Source organism: Marmota flaviventris, chromosome 10 (genome assembly GCF_047511675.1).
Source record: "Marmota flaviventris isolate mMarFla1 chromosome 10, mMarFla1.hap1, whole genome shotgun sequence".
In the NCBI taxonomy this organism is placed as follows: domain Eukaryota; kingdom Metazoa; phylum Chordata; class Mammalia; order Rodentia; family Sciuridae; genus Marmota; species Marmota flaviventris.
The window spans coordinates 73,012,823-73,036,505 of NC_092507.1; the positions used below are offsets into that span (position 1 = coordinate 73,012,823).

At 36.2% G+C, this 23,683-nt stretch overlaps 1 pseudogene; it reads left to right on the top strand.

Annotated features, from left to right (window-relative positions):
• Window positions 1-23,683, top strand: part of LOC114092562 (calcium-activated chloride channel regulator 4-like) — a 53,609-nt pseudogene that overhangs the window by 23,926 nt on the left and 6,000 nt on the right.

Below are 23,683 nucleotides of genomic sequence, written 5' to 3' on the forward strand. Positions count from 1 at the left end.
TTGAAAAAAGTATACATTCTTGATGAATTGCTATCAGGGAAGACAGCAGAGTAGGCAGTGCCAGGAATCCATATCTCTACCTAGAGAATACTTGTACTGGCATAATTTGTCTAATATAATGAGTATGGAACTCTAGAATTTATTTGAATGCTTTCAGCTTCCTGGGGAAGATTTCAATTATACTTTGCAGGAAACTGAGGTTAATTTCAGCTCTTATTCTCATAGCAATTACTCTTTCCTTCTAGTTCCATGGCATATGGTCCATACTCTGGGGGTGGTTGAATGAGTCAGGGTGGGCAATAAAACCTTACCCTCACTACTAGCTAAATGTTCTTTCCGATTATGGAGAATAGAACAGAAGCAGCCCCTCCAGTTGAAGCAGTTTTCAAGGGACTTAAAAAGACAGATTGTTTTTTTCTCTGTCATTTTTCCCTATTACCACTTTTGGGATCCCAACACTTAAAGATTATGACATTCAAATGCAACCACATATGTAGGTAATTTAGAAAGTCACCATGCATGTCTAAGGAAAAACATAGGCTCACAAAAGAACAGAGAATCCTTAAGTTTACACCTCAGGCTCATTTATGTCATAAAGGAACTCTATGATTATTTCTTTAAAACAGAAAACTCTGAAAAAGGGTGAACTGATTTCCAGGATTATCACATATAATATTCAAATGTCTAGTTTCCAACAACAACAAAAATCACAATGTATATAATGAAACAGGAAAGTATGGCCCATCCAAAAAAAAAATTGATAAGGAATGTCCCTGAGGAAGACCAGGTGTAGATTGATTAGACAAAGACTTTGAAACAACCTTTTAAAAAGATGCTCAAAGAACTAAAGGAAGATGTGCACAGTCAAGGGGGAAAAAATGTGAACACAATGGCAATATCAATAGTTAAAAAATATAAATAGGACCCAAAAATAAATTCTAGAGCTGACAATTATAACTGAAATTAAAAATTTATTACACAGATTCTAAAGATTTCAGTGGGAAGAATGAAAAAACAGAGAACTTGAAGTTAAGAAAATTAAAACTATTTTATTTAAGGAACAGAAAGAAAAAGTTGCAGAAAAGTGAAAAGGGCTGAAAGGATCTGTGGAAGAACTCTTGTGGATCAATATGCACATAGTAATAGTCTCAGAAGAAAAAGAGTAGATAGAACAGGGCAGGGAGAATATCTGAAGGCTGAAAGAAGAAAACTGTCAACTGAAACCCTGTATCCAACAAAGCTATCCTTCAAAAATAAGAGAAAGTTGATTTTCTTGAATAAACAAAAGTTAAGGTATTAATTATCACTAGATCTGCCCTGCAAAAAAAAAAATTAAACAGAATTTCTCAGTTCAAAATGAAAAAATCAGGAAATATTCTCAAGCCAAATTAAGAAATAAAAATCTCTGAAAAAAAGAAAATACATGAGAAATTATCAAAGCTACTTTTGTTGTATTTTTGGTTTCTACAACATTTTTTATTTTCAACATGATTTAAGAAACTAATGAGTAAAAACAATTATTTGTCCATGTTTTTGGACACACAAGGCAATACAATTTATAACACCAGTACTTGAGAGGCGATGTGTACAGAACCGTATAAGAGCAGGGGTTTTATATCCCTTTGCAGTTAAGCTGGTATGATTTCAAATTAGAATGTTATTAATTTAGATTTTAAATATAATCTATGTTACAACAAAAAGGCTATAATATAAACATAAAAGAAAATAAGAATGAAATAAAATGTTTTACTACAAAAAAATCAATTAAACACAAAAAGAAGACAGTAATACAGGAAATTAGAGACCAAAAAAGCTATAAGGCATAAAGAACACAAATATAAATATAGCAAAAGTAAGGCCCTACTTATTAGTAATTACCTTAAATACAAATAGACTAAATTCTGTCATCAAAAGACAAAGATAAGAATTGTGATGTAGCTTAGTTATAGAGTGCTTGCCTAGCATATACAAGATCTGGGTTTTGATCCTTAGCAACACCCCCACACACACATACACAGACACACAGACACACACACACAAGACAGATTATAGCAGAATAGATTGTTTTAAATCCAAATATATAAAGGCTATAAGAGATTTACTTTTGATCCAAGGACAAAAATAGCTTGAAAGTGAAAAAGTATAAAAAGATACCCCAGGGCTGGGGTTTTGGCTCAGTGGTAGAGTGCTCTCGCCTAGCATGCATGAGGCACTGGGTTCGATCCTCAGTACCACATAAAAATAAAATAAAGATACTGTGTCCACCTAAAGCTAAAAAATACATATTCAAAAAAATACTCCATGAAACTAATAATCAAAAGAACTGGAATGCTATATTAATATAAGACAAAATAGATTTTTACATTTAAAAAGTTTATAAGAGACAAAGAAAGGCATTATATATTAATAAAAGGTTCATTTAACACAGCAAATGATATAGCCATTATAAACATATATCCACCTAGTAATATATCCTCAAACTATGAATACAAACTTCATAGAATTTAATACTAAAACAGAAGGTTCATCAATGATAATTTGAGACTTCAATTATTGAGACTTCAATAATGAGAGAACACGCAGAGAAAATATAAATAATGAAAAATAGGAATTTAACAACACAATAAATCAACAAAATCTGATAGATCTATATAGAACAATCTACTGAACAAGAAAAAAAAACAATTCTTAAGTGCACATACATTCAGAACTAAGAGGGAAACTTACAACTCTAAATGCTTACATTAAAAAAAGAATAAATATCTCAAGTCAACAGCCTAACATTTCAACTTCATGAATTAGGAAAAAGACAAACAAACAATTCAAATTTGGCAGAGATATAAAATAATACAGATCAGAATAGACAAAAATAAAATAGAAAAATGTAGAAAATCGATAAAATCAGAGTTATTTGAAAAGGTTAACAAATATGATGAAATTTTATCTTGATAAACTAAAAAAAGAGAGATAAATCACTAAAATCAAATATTAGAAATGAAAGTGAGAACACTATTACCAATTCTAGAGGAACACAAAGAACTAGAAGAAAGTATTAAAAAAATTGTAAATAATCACATTAAATGACTTAGATAAAATGAGAAATTTCTAGATACACAAACTCTACCAAGACTATAATGAAAAGAAATACAAAATCAGAATAGACCTCTAACTAGTAAGAAGAATGAATCCCAACAAAAAAAAAAGCCCTGAACCTGATAGCTTCACAGGTGAATTCCACAAAACATTTAAAGAACAACAATCCTCAACTTTCCCCCCTAAAATTGAAAAGGAGCAATTACTTCCAAATTCATCCTATAAAGCCAGCACTGATATCAAAGCCAAAAATATTACAAGAAAAAACATTGCATACTGTATCCCTATCTTAATCCATTTGAGCTACTATCATAAAAATAATCTAAACTGGGTAGTTTATATACAACAGAATTTTTTTTCTCATAGTTCCAGAGTCTTGGAAGTCCAAGATTAAGGCACCAGTAATTTAATGTCTGCTGAAAGCCCACTTCGTGGTTTATATCTGTATTCTAGCTGTAACCCCACAAAACAGAACGGGTAAGGACTCTCTCAACCTCCTTTATAAGTACACAAATTCCATTTATGAAGACTCTACCCTCATTACTTAATCACCTCCCAAAGGCTCCACCACCTAATATTACCACCAAAAGGGCTAGGATTGCAGAATATGAATTCTGGAGACAAACATTCAGATATTGCAACTCCTTATGAATACTGAAACAAAAGTCCCCAACAAAATATCAGAAAACAAAATTTAGTAGTATATTTTAAAGATTATATGCCATGACCTTGTGGGATTTATTTTTTGAGGGCAAGGATAGTCCAATAAAAATCAATTAGTATAGTATACCACATTATCAGAATAAGACAATGATTATTTCAATTGATGCAGAAAAAGAATTTGACAAAATTTAAGTCTTTCATGATAAAAATTCAACAAACTAGAAAAAAAGTAGCTCAACATAAAAAGCCCACATATGAAAAACCTAAAGTTAACATTATACTCAATGCTGAAAATCTAAAAGTTTGTCCTATAAGATCAGAAAATATTACAGGAATGCCACTCTTACCAGTTCTATTTGACAGTACCAATAGTCCTAGCCAAAGCAACTAGGCAAGAAAAAGAAATTAATAGTGCTAAATGTTCTCACAATTACAAAAAATGATAAAAGGTGATGGATATATAATTACCCTGACTTGACAATTACACAATGTATACATGTGTTAAAACATTATATTGTACTCAATAAATATGTACAATTATTATGTGACTGTAAAAGGGCAGTTATTGAATTATGTAACATTATTTCCATTCTAAGTACCCTTAATTACAAAACAATTCATTATTCGATTGTATCCTGCAATATCCTGGTCAGGATGCTAAAGATAGAATTCCCTTACCAAAGATTTTTGAATGCACAAAAACAAAGTCAATGAATCTCATAACTTTTGAAGAACAGTATCACCTATGCATAGGCAGTGTTTGAATTACCAAGTTAGCTATATAATTTGTGTGACATAGGATAGTAAAGGGGTAATCTGTAGTAGTCAAGAAAAGAATATCTGATCAATTAGATGTTATATATTCAAAAACATCAGGTGTAAGAATATTCTAGAAATCATTAAAAACAATACTGAGCAAATGATTTTTATAACCTTTATATAATACTTCTGGGTTACAGTTTCACAACACTTTTTTCTTTCTTGACCTTTGACTTTGTCACAAAACTTAGTAAAATGTGACATGTATATGAAGAAAAAGTAAAAGACCAGTGGAGAATTTCATTTGTTGAGTTTTAAAAGTACTAGTACTGTTCTGTTCCTTAAAAACCAGGAAATTTTTAACACAGGTAAAATTGAAGAGAATCTACCAAGTCCTGAAAATGATGAGGATACCCAAACATTTTTGGAGAGTTTCAGCAGAACAGCATCTGGAGGTGCATTTGTGGTATCCCAAGTTCCACAGCTTCCTTTGCCTGACCAGTTCCCACCAAGTCAAATCACAGACCTTGATGCCACATCTGAGGGGAATCAGATCAATCTAACATGGACAGCACCAGGAGATAATTTTGATGTTGGAAAAGGTAAGGATGAATGTTTTATGGTTATAAATGAAAGGTACTCATTGCAAAATTGAAGGTATAAAGGTGGAGGAGTGGGGAAGTTTTTAATTGATGATTTAACAAAGAATTAGTTTTATAATCTGATTCTTTGACTTAATCAAATGACACATGTTAACCTGGTCCAAACTTTTCTCACCAAAAAAAAAAAAAGTTAGCATTTGGCAAAGTTGTAAAAGTCAGAATTTAACAGCTATCAAAAGGTAAATAATGATGTAAATATAAGCATCTCTTTTCATGATTAGTCATTTTTGAAAGAATAAATAAAAAGGAATTTAAAATGGTATACTCTAGATCCTACAACATGCATAACTTTTTTTCTTAGTTCAACAGTATATCATAAGAATAAGTAGAAGTATTATGGATCTAAGAGACAATTTTGATGATGCGCTTCAAGTTAATACTACCAACCTGTTACCAAAAGAGGCCAACTCCAAGGAAACCTTCGCATTTAAACCAGGAAATATCTCAGAAGAAAATGCAACCCACATATTCATTGCCATTCAAAGTGTAGACTGCCGCAGTCTGGCTGGGCACAAAATCAAGAGCCACTCAAGCAGGAACAAAGTTTATTTTTTGAAACTGCCGCCAATGTCCGGTACTGCCCGGGAAGATTTTTTCCACCCACGCGGCCTCCTCTCGGACCCGCAGAGTACTAACCACTATACGATCACGGCCATCCTGGTTAATAACTGTCGCAGATGTAAGAATAGCCAAGCTGGAGATCTGGATATCAGCTGTTATGGATTTGAGTCGAATCATCTTCCTTTTGGTCTGTAGAAATTGTTTTAGTTAGTCTCTCTGGAATCCAAATCGGCTGCTGTTCTTCCTGTGGAAAAACACAAACAGAGCCCCGACTCCAGACTATCACTGGGTCAGGACCTTTCCATTGTCCTGTTAGAATATCTTTCCAAAGTACCTTAGGCTTATGTACATTTTTTGGATACAAATGTCTTTCCGCAGCACTAAGCCCTGATGAATCCAAATTTAAAAAGTTTAGAGTAAAAAGGGTTATTTTAAGTTTATCTTTGGGGGATATATACCCCTTTCCAGTAGACAAAAGCAATTTGATATCAAAAGTATCCAACATTGCACACGTAGCTTTGTTTATCCCCCAAGCAGATCCTGGTCCTGATGAAAGCCAACCAAACCCTGGAGTTAACATTTCTACCTTGATGTTGTCAGTGGTTGGATCTGTGGTAGTTGTTAGTATTATTTTAAGTACCACCATTTATATTTTAAAGAAGAAAAAAAATGCAAGTAGACCAAGGACTTGGTTTTAATATGATCAACAAAATTGAGGGATATCTGTGAATTTTTAAATTCTTCTTTGGATAATTAACTCATAAAAATAATTTTAAGAGGTCTAGAAAGAATACTTTAATTAAATATAAACATCCAAATATATTCAAAATACAGACTAAATCAACTTTAATAATTAATAATTGTATTTACTCATTTTATCATATATAGCGATGAATAAAAGAGCTTTTATATTATTGTTATCTGTTATGTTATTTTATACAAAAGTTTTTTGGAATTTATTTCAAACTTCATTGAAGTTAAAATTATATATTCATATAGTTGAAACAAATAGAAAAAAAGAACAATATATTTGGAAAAAAACAGATTTGGTCTCAGTTTATTGAGAATTATTAACATTATCACATCTAATATTGTGCTATAATAACTAAGGTTATGTTTACTGTGGTTTATATAAATTGAGAGTAAAAACATTGAAATCACTCACCATCTGTGATGTCATGTTTTCCTTATTTCATCTCAATATAAACAGATAATCTGTGCCTGTGTCCTTAAGAAGTAACACATCCCTAGATACTTTTTCTTTCATAGTGGGAAAGAATTAATGAAGCTACTTTATATTGCCCTTGTTTTCAGGTTTAAAAAATGAAAAATACTTTTAATACACACTATATCTTTTATCCTTTGAGTCACAGACTAAAGGAAAGAAACAGAATTCAAAACATCATCTTCTTAATTTCAAAAGAAAGTGTTCAAGGTACAGTTGTCTACCACATCCTGACAAGCCCAAAAATTATGAAAATGAGTCCAAGTTCCTTTCATTCTAAGTACAGAGAAAGTTATTGACAAACTATAAGTATATTATACATTTCATTTGAAAACAATGATTGCGTTTGCTGTGTAGCAAAGGGAATCTGGAGATACATAAAGGGAAATATTATCTGTGATAAGACTATGGGAATAGTCTACAGAAAGAAATGAGTTTAGCTTAGAGGAGAATGATGAGGAAAAGTGGGTACATTAAAAATAAATTAAGGGGAGCAGAGAAGATATGGTCATGTATGGAGAAAAAAGGAAAGCCAGTCAATGATGAATTTCAAGTTTCAAACTGAAAATACAGAAAAATGGAAGTGCTGTTTACTGAGAAGTGGAAAGACTCAGGGAGAAGAAATATCTATAAAGGTAACAGATAGCTGACCTTGGTGATAAGACATTTGAGGAACATGTGAATAAATATTAATCAGTATTGTTACACTGACCATTGGATCCCAAGGCCTAGGGCTCAACATCAGTTACTAATTGAAGATGTACGTTTCACTGCTGTTAGTATGTAGATGGCATTAAAAACAGTAATGAATGAGATCGATAACAAGAGCATGGAAATTAAGAAGAGCAGAGTTCAATGGCAAGATGTGGCCATGCATGCTGAGGCCCTAATGATGTAAACAAACTGGAACACAGATCATATAACTATGGCCCATCTGGGTGCTGAAAGAATTTCCCTTAAGTAGGTAGACTTTTAAGTCTAAGTTTACAAGTATATGGTTTCTTTGTTTGTTCAACTGGCAGTTTTCCCACTTTATATTGGAAACTTTACCACCAAAATTCAGCTCCCTGATTACCTGAAGAATAGTATCCTCTCATTTGCATCCTTATCTCAGGTACACTTGGCAGGAGTTATTTGCTGGTTTGGAAGTAAACCAAAATGTAAACTATGTCAGTTGAGTCTAGTATCACCCCTAACAATTTTCAATCACACTTATTAGCCTGGCATAATTAATTTATTATGAATTAATTTGCTTCCTTCTCTACTTCCCATTTAAATTGCAGATGTGGCAAGATGAGCCCTACCATTTAAATGGGAATGGAAAAAGAGCATGAGAAAATGAAAGTGGGAAACCTTTGATTACAGGGATGCTCTGATTTACTCTCATGATTCAGTGGAACATGAGGTCTGCATTTAGACATTTGGGGACTGGGCTGTTCAGACAGAAGGTCTATTAGCAATCATCGTTCCTCTAGTGGGCTAGTACCAGATAAGTCAGTGATGATGCCTAAGGCTATAGAAGTGAACATGAAGAAAATCTGGAAAAGAAATAAGTATAAGACAACTGGCCTTATGCCAAGAAGAGAATGAAGACCCAAAATTCTGTGTTGTCAATAGAAATATTATACAGCAGTCATATATTCCCTGTGTCCTTCCCACCTATCTACCCTATAACTCTGGAAGCAAAGCCTGCCAGCCTGATTATTTCCCTCCCAAATACTCCAGTACAATAAGTAGGCTCCACTAGATCCCAGTAGTTTGCTATCCCTTTCTAAGACACACCCTGAGTTAGCAACCCTATCTCCCATGAAACTCACCAAGCCCATAGCAAAAATCCTGGCATTTTCACAACATGACCTTCTCTTCATTTTCAGATTGTCCAGGAGTCCACAGAGTTCCTCTCAACATAAAACCTTTGCTATTTAAATTGAATAGAATTTAATAGTTATATGAATTTCATTTTGCCAAAATCAATTATGATGGACCAAATCTGAAAACAAAGAGTATTATGTATCCCAGCTTTCAAGCTTAGAAAATTTCCAGCTGCAACTTCTTACATTAAGTCAGAAATGCTGGGTCAGCCAAAATTGTAGTCCTATCCACCATTCCCACTGTTCTAAGAAACTCTCAATATAGAAGAAAACCAGAAGAGAGCAATTAGTTGGCATTAAAGGAAAGTGAGATGTTCTGAAAGTTCACTGCCAAGTACAGTGTGATTCTTAGGAGACCATGAAAGTCAAGAGATGGTAAACCTCTCAGCATGACTGGACCACTAGATGAACAGCATTTTTATACTGCTGAAACTAAAGAGATGGGTTTTCATGTATGTTTGGTACACCAAGGAGTGGAGAGTTTCTTATTTACAAAGTGGACACTGTGGAAGGTGGCTGGGCTTAATCCATTTGGGATAAGATGGGGAATTCAACAGAACATACACAATTATAGCTACCAGGAAATATTGAGGTTTTTCATGCTTATATTGTAGTGAGTTGAGATTGCTCAAGTAAACGTGTTTCATAGCAATCATATTCAACAATATCACTGCTTAAGTTTATGGTGACAAATCTACTGACATACAGACCTACTCTCTGGACACCAAACTCCTACTTGTCTTTCTACTTCCTTCCATTCTACAGAGAACTCTTTTGTTTTTACTTTCATCATCCATTCTCCCTCTTTCAAGGATCCTTCATTCTTCCTTTTTCCAATCTTTTCACATAATGACTTCTTGGCAAGTACTTGTCTTCATCTCACACCCTATGCTCCTTAACATCTACTGTACGCTTCTATTTCCCAGCAATACTTTTGTTCTGGTGCTTTATATCAGCCTGATTTCCCTATGTTTCTGTATTTTCCTCTCATATGACCCTCACTCTTATCTAGGGCTACCATATCACAGAACTCTAAAGGGATTTGTTCAAATCATACTCTTCATGAATAACCACTGGAGTTTTACAACACAATGTCTGCATCCTCCTGTGGCAGTCCTACTCTAACATAAGAAAAAATAAGTGTTCTTTGTGGATGATTTTATATTGTTCCTTGTGATAAGAAGTTGTTTTAAAGCCTTAGACCTGACAGCATAGTTTAATAAATAACGTCTCTTTATATGATAATAGTTGAAAATTAATTATATGATTTATGGTCCCAGTGCCCTATTTTCTTTGATAATCTATGTGATAATCAGCACATTAGGTGTTGGTACATTTAACCGCATTAGGATCATGAGCAAAGTCCTATAGGCTGTGTGTCCTGCTATCTGTTGTCACCTGATCTTCAGGAAATAAGGGAGTGCCTTTTACAAGTTGTTTTAGAGACCCAAGAGAAATGGACAGTAAGAGTCTGGTAGCATAAAATCAGAGCCATCATTTATTCCACAATTTGAAGTTGTAACTGGACTTGTAATTATCATCTATCAAAATGTTGTGGTTTTCTCCAAACCTGCATTGCAGTTTTTCAAATGTGTTTGCAGTCTCAATCAGGCCTTCTTTATAGTGCAAATCAGAACTCTCCAAATTCCAAAGAGTCTAGTGTCAGATAATGCTATCTGAAGAAAATAGGAAAGTCCACTATGGTCTGCCTGTTGCACCTCTAATCCTCACTTCATCCTCAGGAATATTACCTAATGCAATCCAAGCCAACATGTGCTTTCAAGATATATTTAGACCTAGGTTTGTGAGTTTGGGTCAATAAATAGTATAATTCTTATGAAACTAAGTTCGTTCTCTTCACCTTTATCTGCTGAATTTCTATTTTGGTGAAAGAAAAGTATCTCACCACCTAGTCATTTACACCTAACAAAAGGAAGGCCATCTCTTCAGCCTCCAATTTTATTACCCCTTAGATCAAAAATGTGAACAAGCTGTCTGTGACATCCCCTTCACCCTGACCTCTCTCCGCACCTACTCCTGCCACTTCAGTATACTACCTTAGTTCAGCCTTCCTTATCTTCTGGAAAAGACTCTCTGTATCATCAGTCTTTCCCCAAACCACATTCACCCCAAATTAATCTGAGCAAAACCTAAATAGCCCCCACACTGCTTTCAAGACAAAAGTCCTACTTCTCTAAGGGCTTTGCAACTCTGGGCCACACAATATCCCAAACACAGGGATCAATGGGACCCTAGAGAACAGGACACCAACCAGTGAACATTCTGCAAAAAGGAGAGTTATTAGAGAAGAAAATGTCCCTGATGCTTCCAACAAAAGCCATGCATGGTTAGCAAGACCCTGATCTATCCTGGAAGATTCCTCTAGAGAAACTAAGAGGCTTCTCACAAGTTCCCAAGAGTGACACCCTGAGGAAACTCAGCTGACACTTAACAATATATAGGAAAAAGGTCAATTGACCAGCTTGGTCTTAAACACCTGGCAAGAGAGTTACAGCCAAAGGACAGCCATACATGGGCATTCAAAAGGAAAAACAATAGTTTTTTTACTATAAGATGTATACTTCTGTCAGTCCCACCAAAAGTAAGTAAAGCCGGAAGCTATAAAGGAAAGTTTCTTAGACAGGAGTGCTTGATAACTATCAAAAGAGACTATCAGGCTAGATGTGGTGACACACACTTGTAATCCAAGTGGCTTGGGAGGCTGGGACAGGAGGATCCTAAGTTCAAAGCCAGCCTCAGCAACAGCACTAAGGCACTAAAGCACTAAGCAACTCAGTGATACCCTGTCTCTAAATAAAATACACAGGAGGCTGGGGATATAGCTCAGTGTTGAATGCCCCCTGAGCTCAATCCCTAGTACCAAAAACAAAAGAGAGAGGGACACTATTAGACTGCCATGCCACCCAACACTGACACCCAACCCAATGCCTCCATCCCGTCTCGGAATGTAGCCACCTCTGTCTTGGGACACCACCACCATCGCCACCATTGCCATCTAGAGAGGTGGCAGCCTCCATCTGGGGCACTAGCCAGGACCTGAAAGTCCAATTTCAAGGTGCCTGCAGGTTTGCCACCACCACCACCATCACCACATGCCCAATTCCATCTTGGGACATGAGCAAGGGCCTGGAACTCCATTATCAAGGTGCATGCAGGTTTGTTTACATGTGAGGTCTTCCTGCTAGGTGTGCTAATAGCTACCATCTTGCTGTTTCTTCACATGGTCTAATATGTGCTAATAGCTACCATCTTGCTGTATCTTCCTTTATGTGAGCACATTCCTGGTAGTGTGTCTAATTGTAAATTAAAATAACATTGAGATCTTAGGCCTGAAGCATGGCAGACTATAGAAACTGAAACCCAGATCCATGAGTTCATAGCTAGGTCTATGTGAGCCTGTCCAAGCCTAGCAATCCTATGGAAAGCTGGGCTCTCCCCAGTTCTGTGAGTCCTGAAGTAGAAAGGGCTGGCAACAATGGGTTAGAAGGTTAGAAGTGGGTGTGAGAGCATCTTGCTTTCGGCTCACCCAGCCAGCTGGTCCAGCATCCACCAGGTTCCCAGAGCGTACTTGGGCCAGCACTTGTGAGGCCCTGTCACCAGCCTAGTCCCTGACCCCCTCCCCAGTCTGACATCCAATGATCCCCTCGTCCCACAAGATCCAACACCCAATAGGGTACTCAAGCTCCCTAATTCCCAGTCTCCAAACCCCTCCCTAGCCACCAACCAGGCCCAGAACTCACAGTTATGTGGTCATCCCACAGCTCTCAGCATCTGGTCTTGATACAGAATAGCTCTCCATGACAGGTGCACAGGTCCCCAGCACTCAGCCCTCAGGACCGCTTGGGAGAGAAGTGCCTGACAGGGAATTCAAAATGGCAGGAGTAGGAGAGATTAAGTTTGGAGTCTAAGTCAGAAACCAGGAATTCTGGGGTCTGCAGGCAAGGTAAAGGGCTAAGATCAGGCTCCTACATCACACAAGTGGAACCCAGAGGAGATTCCAGGGGGTATAGTCTATCAATGTGGACTGGCAATTGCTATACCCCACCTCCAGGAGTTCTACCTCCAGGACTAGCCCTTCCACCTTAGCAACCCTCACCATCCTGAGGGTGGAGCTATCCTCAAACTCCAAACAACACCACCTATTGGCTGAGAAGGGAAGCTGAGAAACTCTTGAACTCCAACAGAAACAATTGTTCAACTTTCTATTGAGATGTTTTTCTTTTTTTCTTTTCTCTCTCTCACATTTCTACCATTTTTAAAACCAAATATTTTTCATGCATCAGTTTATTGAGGACTGGGACGTCTGAATAGTATATTACAGTTTTGTTGTGTATTCTCTTATTTTTACTTCTCTCTCTCTCTCTCTCTCTCTCTCTCTATATATATATATATATATATATATGTGTGTGTGTGTGTGTGTGTGTGTGTGTGTGTGTATACATACACACATATATATCCTCTCAATTACTTGTTCCCCTGGATTCTCTTTCTCTCTTTTCTCCTGCTAACAGCCAACCTCTATTGATTCCTCTTTCACTCTTCTTATAATCCTTTACTTCTATCTTATCTTCTCCTTCCTTATAAACATCACATCCAACACCACTTCTGTTCTCTCTTTGTCCATGATTAGAATTATAACCATTTTACAAACTTACTATTGATATTATAGACAATAATTGAAAACATCATTTGAGTTTATCATGTGACAAAACTGTAGATGTCTTAATAGGAAATATTTGGTTTAAGACTGTATATTATTTGCATTGGGCACTGTTAATATTGGTCTCCCTCTTAAAGGCAAGGTACTGAAAACCTTCAGGACCACTAAATCTATAGGGTAGAAACTATACTTCCTCAGATCCACACTGCTAGATGGGGAGACACACAAATAACATGAAAAAAAAAGGAAACAAAACACCCCAAACAAACCAAGATGCTCCAATTATAGAATCCATTGGCAACAGGGTAAAAGAAAGTTCAGGGGAGTTTAGAACTTACATTGTTAAACTGATCTACAATGTAAAGAATAATGTAAGGACTGAAATCAGACATAAATTTCAGGAGTTAAAGGATCACTTCAATAAAGCTATAGAGATTCTTAAAAGAAAGCAAACAGAAATCCACAAAATGAAGGAATCAATAAACCAAATAAAAAATTTAATGAAAAGTGTCACTAACAGGCTAGACCACTTTGAAGACAGAACCTCAGGCAATAAAGACAAAATATAGAATCTTGAAAATAAAATTGACCACACAGAGAAGATGGTAAGAAACTATGAACAGAACTTCCAAGAATTATGGGGTAAATTAAAAGGTCGACTTTAAGATTTATTGGGATAGATGAAGGTGTGGAGCTACAAACCAAAGGAATGTACAATCTTTTTGAGGAAATAATATCATAAATTTTCCCAAACCTAAATAATGAAATGGAAAATCAAATATAAGAGCTTACAGGACCTCTAATGTACAAAATTACAATAGACCCACACCAAGGCACATCATAATGAGAATGATTAACATGCAAAATAAGAATAGAATTTTTTAATTTTTTCAACAGAAATGAAGCACATCTTTTCATTTCTCTGATTATACATGATGTAGAGTCACACCATTCATGCAACCATACCCATACATAGGGGTAATAATGTCCATCTCATTCTACCATCTTCCCCCCATACACACCCTCTTCTTTCCCTCCCTTCCATACTCTCTCTCCCCTCTTCTCAATCCAAAATTTCCCCATTCTTCCCTTGCCCTGTGCCCATTATAGACCAGCATCCACTTATCAGAGAAAATATTTGGCCTTTGGTTTGAGGGGACTGGCTTACATCACTTAGCATGATATTCTCCAATTCCATCCATTTACCTGTAGATGCCATAATTTCATTCTTCTTTGAGGCTGAGTAGTATTCCATTGTGTATATATACCAAGTTTCTTTATCCATTCATCTATTGAAGGGCATCTAGGCTGTTTCCACAGGTCAGCTATTATGAACTGAGCTGCTATAAACTTTGAGGTGGCTGCACTGCTGTAGCATGCTGCTCTTAAGTATTTCGGGTATAGACCTAGGAGTGGGATAGCCGAGTCAAATTGTGGTTCCATTCCAAGTTTTCTAAGATATCTCCCTACTGCTTTCCAAAGTGGTTGTACCATTTTGCAATCTACCAGCAAAGAATCAACGTACCTTTTTCCCTAAACTCCCACCAGCACTCATTGTTGCTTGATTTTTTTGATATTTGCCATTCTGACTGGAGTGGGATAAATCAAAATGCATTTTGCTGTCATATATACCTAACTAAAAATTTAAAGAAAAATAATAACCTAGAATGTTAATGGCTTAAACTAATCAATCTAATTAATCAAAAGACATAGACTGGGAGATCGGATTAAAAGACCCAAAAATATGCTGCCTCCAAGAGACTCATCTCATAGGCAAAGACATCCTCTGACTGAGGGTGAAAGGATGGGGAAAAAAACATATCACTCATCTGGATCACATAAACAAGTAGGGGTTTTCATCCTCATATCAGAGAAAGTGGACTTCAAGCCAAAGCTAATAAGAAGGGACAAAAAAGGACATTTCATACTGCTTAAGCGAATGATACATCAGCAAGACATAAGAATTGCAAATATTTATGCCCCAAACAATGGAGCATCTATGTGCATCAAACAAACCCTCCTTGATTTCAAGAATCAAATAAACCACAACACAATAACACCGGGTGACTTTAACACACCTCTCTCACTACTGGATAGATCTTCCAGACAAAAACTAAACAAAGAAACTATAGAACTAATCAACACAATAATTTAGAATTAACGAATATAGATAGGATATTTCATCCATCAATGAACTAAAATGCTTTCTTCTCAGCAGCACATGGATCCTCCTCTAAAATATACCATATCTTAGGCCACAAAGTAACTCTAAGCAAATACAAAGTGTGGTGTGTGTGTGTGTGAGTGTGTGTGTGTGTATGTGTATATATATATATATATATATATATATATATATATATAGAGAGAGAGAGAGAGAGAGAGAGAGAGAGAGAGAGAAATACCCTGTATTATACCAGCTAATAATGGAGTAAAATTATAAATTAATGGTAAAATAAAAAATAGAAGCTACTATAATACCTGCAGACTAAATAATATGTTATTAAATAATAAATGAATAGAGGAAATCAGGGATGAAATTACAATTACTTAGATAAAAATGAGAACAATGATACAACATATCAAGACCTCTGAGACACTATAAAGGCAGTGCTAAGAGGAAAATTCATTGCATTGAGCTCATTCATTAAAAGAATAGAAAGCCAATTAATAAATGATCTAACATTACATCTCAAAGCCCTAGAAAAAGATGAACAAAGCAAACCCCAAAGCAGTAGGAGACAGAAAATAATTAAAATCATCTGAAATCAATAAAATTGAAACAATTGAAAAAACTAATGAAACAAAAATTTGATCCTTGAAAAAAACATTTAAAAAATTGGTAAACTCTTAGCCATGCTAACAAAGAGAGAGAGAACACTTAAATTACTAAAATATGTGGTGAAAAAGGAAATATCACAGCAGAGAAGACTGAAATACAGAAGATAATTAGAAACTATATTGAAAATTTACACTCCAATAAAATAGAAAATCTTGAAGACATCAACAAACTTCTGTAGATATATGACCTACCCAAACTGAATTAGTAGGGCATACACAATTTAAACAGATTGATTTCAAGCAATGAAATAGAAGGCATCATCAAAAGCCTACCAATCCAGAAAAACCCAGGACCAGATGGATTCTCAACAAAGATCTACCAGACCTTTAAAGAAGAATTAACATCAATACTCTTCAAAGTATTCCATGATATAGAAAAGGAGGGAACCCTTCCAAACTCATTCGGTGAGGCTAGTATTACTCTGGTACCAAACCAGACAAAGACACATCAAGGAAAAAAAAACTTCAGACAATATCCCTGATGAACACAGATACAAAAATTCTCAATAAAATACTGGCAAAATGCATACAAAATCATATTTAAAAGATGGTGCATCATGGCCAAGTGGGATTCCCAGGAATGCAGGATTAGTTCAACATGTGGAAATCAATAAACATAATGGATCACATTAATAGACTTAAAGACAAGTATCATACGATCAATAGATGCAGAAAAAGAATTTGACAAAATACAGCACTTCTATCCCTAGAAAAACTAGAGATAATAGAAATATACTTCAACATTGTAAAAGCTATCTATGCTAAGCCCCAGGACAACATCATTCTAAATGGAGAAAAATTGAAATCATTCCCTCTAAAAACTGGAACAAAACAAGCATGTTCTCTTTTACCACTTCTATTCAGCACTGTCCTTGAAACTGTAGCCAGAGCAATTAGAAGAAAGAAATTAAAGGGATAAAATAGGAAAAACAGAACTCAAACTATCATTATTTGCTATTGACATAGTTCTTTATTTAGAAAATCCAAAAAATAAATGAGGGCTGGGGATATGGCTCAAGCGGTAGCGCACTCGCCTGGCATGCGTGTGGCCCGGGTTCGATCCTCAGCACCACATACAACCAAAGATGTTGTGTCCGCCGAAAACTAAAAAATAAATATTAAAAATTCTCTCCCTCTCTCTCTCTCTCTTTAAAAAAATAAATAAATGAATTCAGCAAAGTAACAGAATATAAAATCAACACCTATTCCTATCTATCACTGTTTAATCCACTGAAAGAGAAATTAGGAAAACTACCCCATTCACAATAGGCTCAAAAAAAAAAATACTCAGGAATTAATCTAACAAAAGAGGTGAAAGACCTCTACAATGAAAACTACAGAACACTAAAGAAAGAAATTAAAGAAGACATTAGAAGGAAAGATCTCCCACGTTCTTGAGTAGGCAGAATTGAAATTGTCAAAATGGCCATACTACCAAACATGTAACACAGATTTAATACAATTCCTATTAAAATCCCAATGACATTCTTCATAGAACTAGAAAAAGCAATCATGAAATTCATTTGGAAAAATAAGAGACACAGAATAGCCAAAGCAATCCTTAGCAAGAAAAGTGAACCGGGAGGCAACACAGTATCAAATCTTAAACTATCCTCCAAAGCTGTAGTAACAAAAATGTCATGGTATTGGTACCAAAACAGACACCTAGACAGGTATTACAGAATAGAAGACACAGAGACAAATCCACATAAATACAGTTATCTCATATTAGACAAAGGCACCAAAAACATTCATTGGAGAAAGAATAGCCTCTTCAACAGATGGTGCTGGAAAACTAGAAATCCATATGTAGCAAAACAAAATTAAACCCCTATCCCTCACCCTGCATGAAACTCAACTCAAAGTGGATCAAAGACAGGCACTAGAATAAAGACCCTGGATTTAATAGAAGAAAAAGGAGGCCTAAATCTTCATGTCAGCTTAAAATTTGACTTCCTTAACAAGACTCCTAAAGTGCAATGAGTAAAATCAAGAATCAATAAATAGGATGGATTTAAATTTAAAAGCTTCTACTCAGCAAAGGAAATAATAATGCGAAGACAGAACCTACAGAATGGGAGCAAATCTTTACCACATGCACCTAAGATAGAGCACTAATCTCCAGGATATGTAAAAAAGCTCAAAAAACTTAACACCAAAAAAAAAAAAATCAATAAATGGGCTAAGAACAGACACTTCACAGAAGAAGAAATACAATAGATCAACAAATATGTGGGGAAAAAAAGTTCAACATCTCTAGCAATTAGAGAAATGCAAATCAAAACTATTCTAAGATTTCATTGCACTCCAGTTAGAATGGCAATTATCAAGAATATAAGCAACAATAAATATTGACAAGGATGTGGGGAAAAAGTAATCCAGACTTTGGGGATGATACTAGAGGATCTCAGAAATGACTATCTCCCAAATTAACAAGTGAATTACAACTCCAAACAGAGAACAGGTGGAATGTAGCCTTTGAATTACCTCTTTAAAAGTCCCTTGTTCCTGCTGATGGGCAGAATCACAATAAATGTTGGCAAGGATGTCAGGACTGCACATTGGTGCAACCACTATGGCAAACGGTATGGAGATTCCTCAGAAAACTTGGAATGGAACCACTATTTGACCCAGCTATCCCACTCCTTGGTTTATACCCAAAAGACTTAAAATCAGCATACTACAGTGATGCAGCCACATCAGTGTTTATAGCAGCTTAACTCACAATAGCTAAACTGTGGAACCAACCTAGCTGCCCTTCAACAGATGAATAGATAAAGAAACTGTGGTATATATACACAATGAAATATTACTCAGCCTTAAAGAATTATGAAATTAAGGCATTTGCCTAAGTGGGTGGATCTGGAGAACATCATGCTAAGCAAAATAAGCCAGTCCCCAAAAACCAAAGGCCAAATGTTTTCTCTGATACATGGATGCTTATTCAAAATAAGGGTCAGGGGACTAGAAAAGAATAGAGGTACTTTGGATTAGGTAGAGTGGAGTGAAGGAAGAGGAAGGGATATAAATGGAAAAAAAAAGAAGAATTTTGGATTTGAAAGGAAAGCGAGGAACTGGGAGACAGGCAAACAAGAAATGAAAGACAGAGACTAGGCAGAGATATACAGGAGAGTTTATTCATCAGAGCTGACAAGTAAGGACACATCTCTCCATAGACAAGAGAGGCAAAACAGGATTGATGTTCAGGACTTTTATGGGGCAGGCTCAAGGATTAGAGCCAGGTGGGTCCTAATGCAGGTGGTGAAGTGCTGGGTTGGTATGAGGGAGTAATGAGCTTTCCTCAGAACCTCCCTTGGGCAAGAAAGCAAAATTTTTCTTAAAATGGCAGCTGTTACTTAAGATGGCCATCCAGATGCTAAGCAAAGATTTCATATACTTTTTTTTTTCTATTGAGATAATCATGTGGTTTTTTTTGCCCTTTAATTGATATCCTGTGTCATGTTAATTGGTTTTTAGATCTTAAGTCAATCTCATATTCCTGGGATAAATCCAATTTGATCACAGCACATAGTTTTTATATTTAATAAAATAGTTAATATTTTGTTTTGCTAGTATTTTCTTGAGGATTTTCGCACCTACAGTCCCTGGGGTTTTCTTTCTTTTTGATATTGTCTTTGTCTGATTTCAGTATCAGGATAATCATACCTTCATGAAGTATATTATTTCTGGGGGTAGAGGGGGAGAGACCATCAGAGTCACGATCTTTTTTTTTTTTAAGTCCATTTGAGACTTACAAATCTTCCTAACCTCTTACAGTGATGAACTTGATCTGTTCTTCACTGATATGAGTTACTGTTTTCATGGTTTTCAGAGACTGGCTGAAATACTAATTGTTTTTGTTTGTGTGCTAATTGTTTACAAAAAATAATTCTGTGCTGTCTTGGTTTATTGTTGTCTTAGCATGATCCCTGCCCTATATATGCCTTGTCCAGTCACCTGCTATTAGCCACTGTGGACCTCTGAATTGCTCTAATACTGAATATCCTCAAGGACTCTGGATTAATTCCCCCAACTTTATGCTCTTTCAACAAGAAGCAGCTTGGAGATGTTGTCACCCATTTTTACATAAAAATGGAATGTAGAAATTGACAGTGGGGAAATGTAACAATGGTCCACTTTATGCTTTGAATATAGCTCTTCTCTGCCATTGCAACTTAGTATTTAAATGGGCATGTTTCTCTTCCTCTCTGGTCCTCCACTAATCTCTTCCCATCCCTAATCTCAGGAGAAATAAGATTACCTTTCATTCCCATTTAGGCAGATTTATTTGTCCTTGAGTACACACCCACCATAGAAACAAAGTAATCCGGACTTTGGGGATGGTACTAGAGGATCTCAGAAATGACTATCTCCCAAATTAACAAGTGAATTACAACTCCAGACAGAGAACAGGTGGAATGTAGCCTTTGAATTACCTCTTTAAAAGTCCCTTGTTCCTGCTAATGGGCAGGAATCACAGTCTCTAGGATAGGAGTCCCCTGTGTTTCTCCTTTGCTAGCAAAGCAATAAAACTTTTTCTGTTCTCTCAAAAAAAAAAATACATACATACATACATAAATGAAGTCCTAATTCTGAAAAGGCAGAGACTTTGCCTATTTTATTCATCAATTTTTGCAAGGCATCTACATATTTGTCAAAAGAATGAATGCTAACCAACACTTGGCTCTTGGCTCTTGCCTCTGCTTCCCTTTCTCTAATTGAACCATATCCTCTTGTTCTATAGCTTTAATTAGTGGGCTTTCAGTTTTGTCAAAGACCACACTGTGTTATAACTTTGTCAGAAAACCATCTCCATGATTCCTTCTCCACTTTTAACCCCACCCACTGCAGCCTCATTCCTCTATGCCACATCTACTGCCGGTCTTGGTTCCCTCTCCCCCCATTCAAACAAAGTGAACCACTTCCCCCTTTTGTTCATATACTTGCCCTCCCCAGCAATCCTCAACTATTCAGTAATTTCTTGGGGGGGAGGGGGGACTACATCCTGAGGAAAGTAAAAGAGAGAAAGGAAAGGACAGAGTATTAAACATTCTAACATACTCAGAAATACACAGATATATTCCTCTCCCTTTTTTTTCCCTCTACACCCAGTGAGTCACCAAATCCTATCTTTGCCAATTCTTAATATCTTAAAGAGCCTCTGCTTATCTCTTCTGGCCTTCTGCATTTCTTACCAGGATTCCTCACAAAACTCTTTTACAAATAGAGCCAGTTCTTACACACGTTGAAGGCACCCAGGTTCAAGGAGTGGGACCTGAAGTACCATCCAACTCCACTCTCAGGATCAGGGCACTATTAGAGAGCCTGTGTACCCGAAGGGACACAGTGTTCTAATTTACAAGTGTTTTTCTAATTCACACAAGACTTCAGTGCTAGCAACCCAGGCATATTCCAACCACTATTCACCTTGTATCCAGTCTTTCTAAAATGAAAAATCTGATCCTGTCACTCTTTAAAACCTTCTAATGACTCTCCTTTGCACTCAGAATAGTCTCATCCCCACAGTATAATTGATAATGAGTGCCCTTAAGTCCTTCTCCCGTCTCCCCTCTCCAGTCTCACATCTCCTCACATCACACACAGGGTTCCATCCCTATGACCTGGAAGGCATCTAGTTCTCTGAATGCCTTCCAGGAGCTCTCTCTCCAAGACTGGTAGGTGCTTATCATTCTCTATCAGTGCCCCCTCTCCAATATTTGTCCACATCCACACCAACACTCACCTGGGCAAGTCCTCCATAACTCCCCCATCTCCTGCCCCCACTGGCTTAAATTCCTCTAACCACACCTCATTCTCATCCCTGGAGTTTACTTTAACTGTTTGTATCATAATCGCCATTTATTTGTCTTTATTCCCTTCAGGAAATAAGAATCTTAAGGGCAGGAGACAATCCTTTATTCATCGTGATGCCTCAAAAACATCACTATGCTTTTAAGTAAATATTTGTTAAATTATAGCATGAAGTCCATCTTCTTCTAAGTATCAATTTTAATGAATCAGTCACAGGACTGACAAAAGGATCACAAATAGAAGCCAATAACAACCTGAAAATCATGGCATAAGCTACAGGAAGGAAATATGATATCTTTAGACATAAATGCTGAGTCATCCCATCTAAATTAAGGAAAACGTACCTTAAACTATATCCTCATTGTTACTACAATAACAAACTTTGATTTAATGTTTCCTCTTAATTAATCTCCCAACTAGCCTTCAGCCTGCATTTAGGTTGATTCAGATCTTAACATGAATTTTCTTTCATTTAATATGTTTGTTCAATTCCCACTTCCACCGTGACCCTTTACACATCTGCCCGTGACTTTGGTCTTTCAAATCACCTTCAAAGATATAAAGGCCAGACACATCCAAAAGCAGCCAAAAAACTTATTTCACTCTTGAGAAATTCAACCCCTCTATACATTGCTACATCCTATATAAACAATAGCACTGATCCACCCAGCATTCAAACCCAGAAGTCATCTTTTCTTTTGAAATTGCTGTTCCATCTACTTGATTTTTAATTACTAAATATTTTTCTTTCTTTTTTATTGGTTGTTCAAAACATTACAAAGCTCATGACAATCATCTTTCATACATTTGATTCAAGTGAGTTATGAACTCCCATTTTTACCCCAAATACAAAATGCAGAATCACATCAGTTACACATTCACATTTTTACATAATGCCATATTAGTGTCTGTTGTATTCTGCTGCCTTTCCTATCCCCTACTATCCCCCCTCCCCTCCCATCTTCCCTCTCTACCCCATCTGTTGTTGTTCAGTTCTCTCCCTTGTTTTTTTACCCCCCTTTCCCCTCACAACCTCTTATATGTGATTTCGTATAATGTTGAGGGTTTCCTTCCATTTCCATGCAATTTCCCTTCTCTCTCCCTTTCCCTCCTACCTCTCGTCTCTGTTTAATGTTAATCTTTTCCTCATGCTCTTCCTCCCTGCACAGTTCTTAGTTGCTCTCCTTAAATCAAAGAAGATATTTGGCATTTGTTTTATAAGGATTGGCTAGCTTCACTTAGCATAATCTGCTCTAATGTCATCCATTTCCCTGCAAATTCCATGATTTTGTCATTTTTTAGTGCTGCATAATACTCCATTGTGTATAAATGCCACTTTTTTTTTTTATCCATTCATCTATTGAAGGGCATCTAGGTTGGTTCCACAGTCTAGCTATTGTGAATTGTGCTGCTATAATCATTGATGTGGCAGTATCCCTATAGTATGCTCTTTTAAGGTCCTCAGGGAATAGTCCAAGAAGGGCGATAGCTGGGTCAAATGGTGGTTCCATTCCCAGTT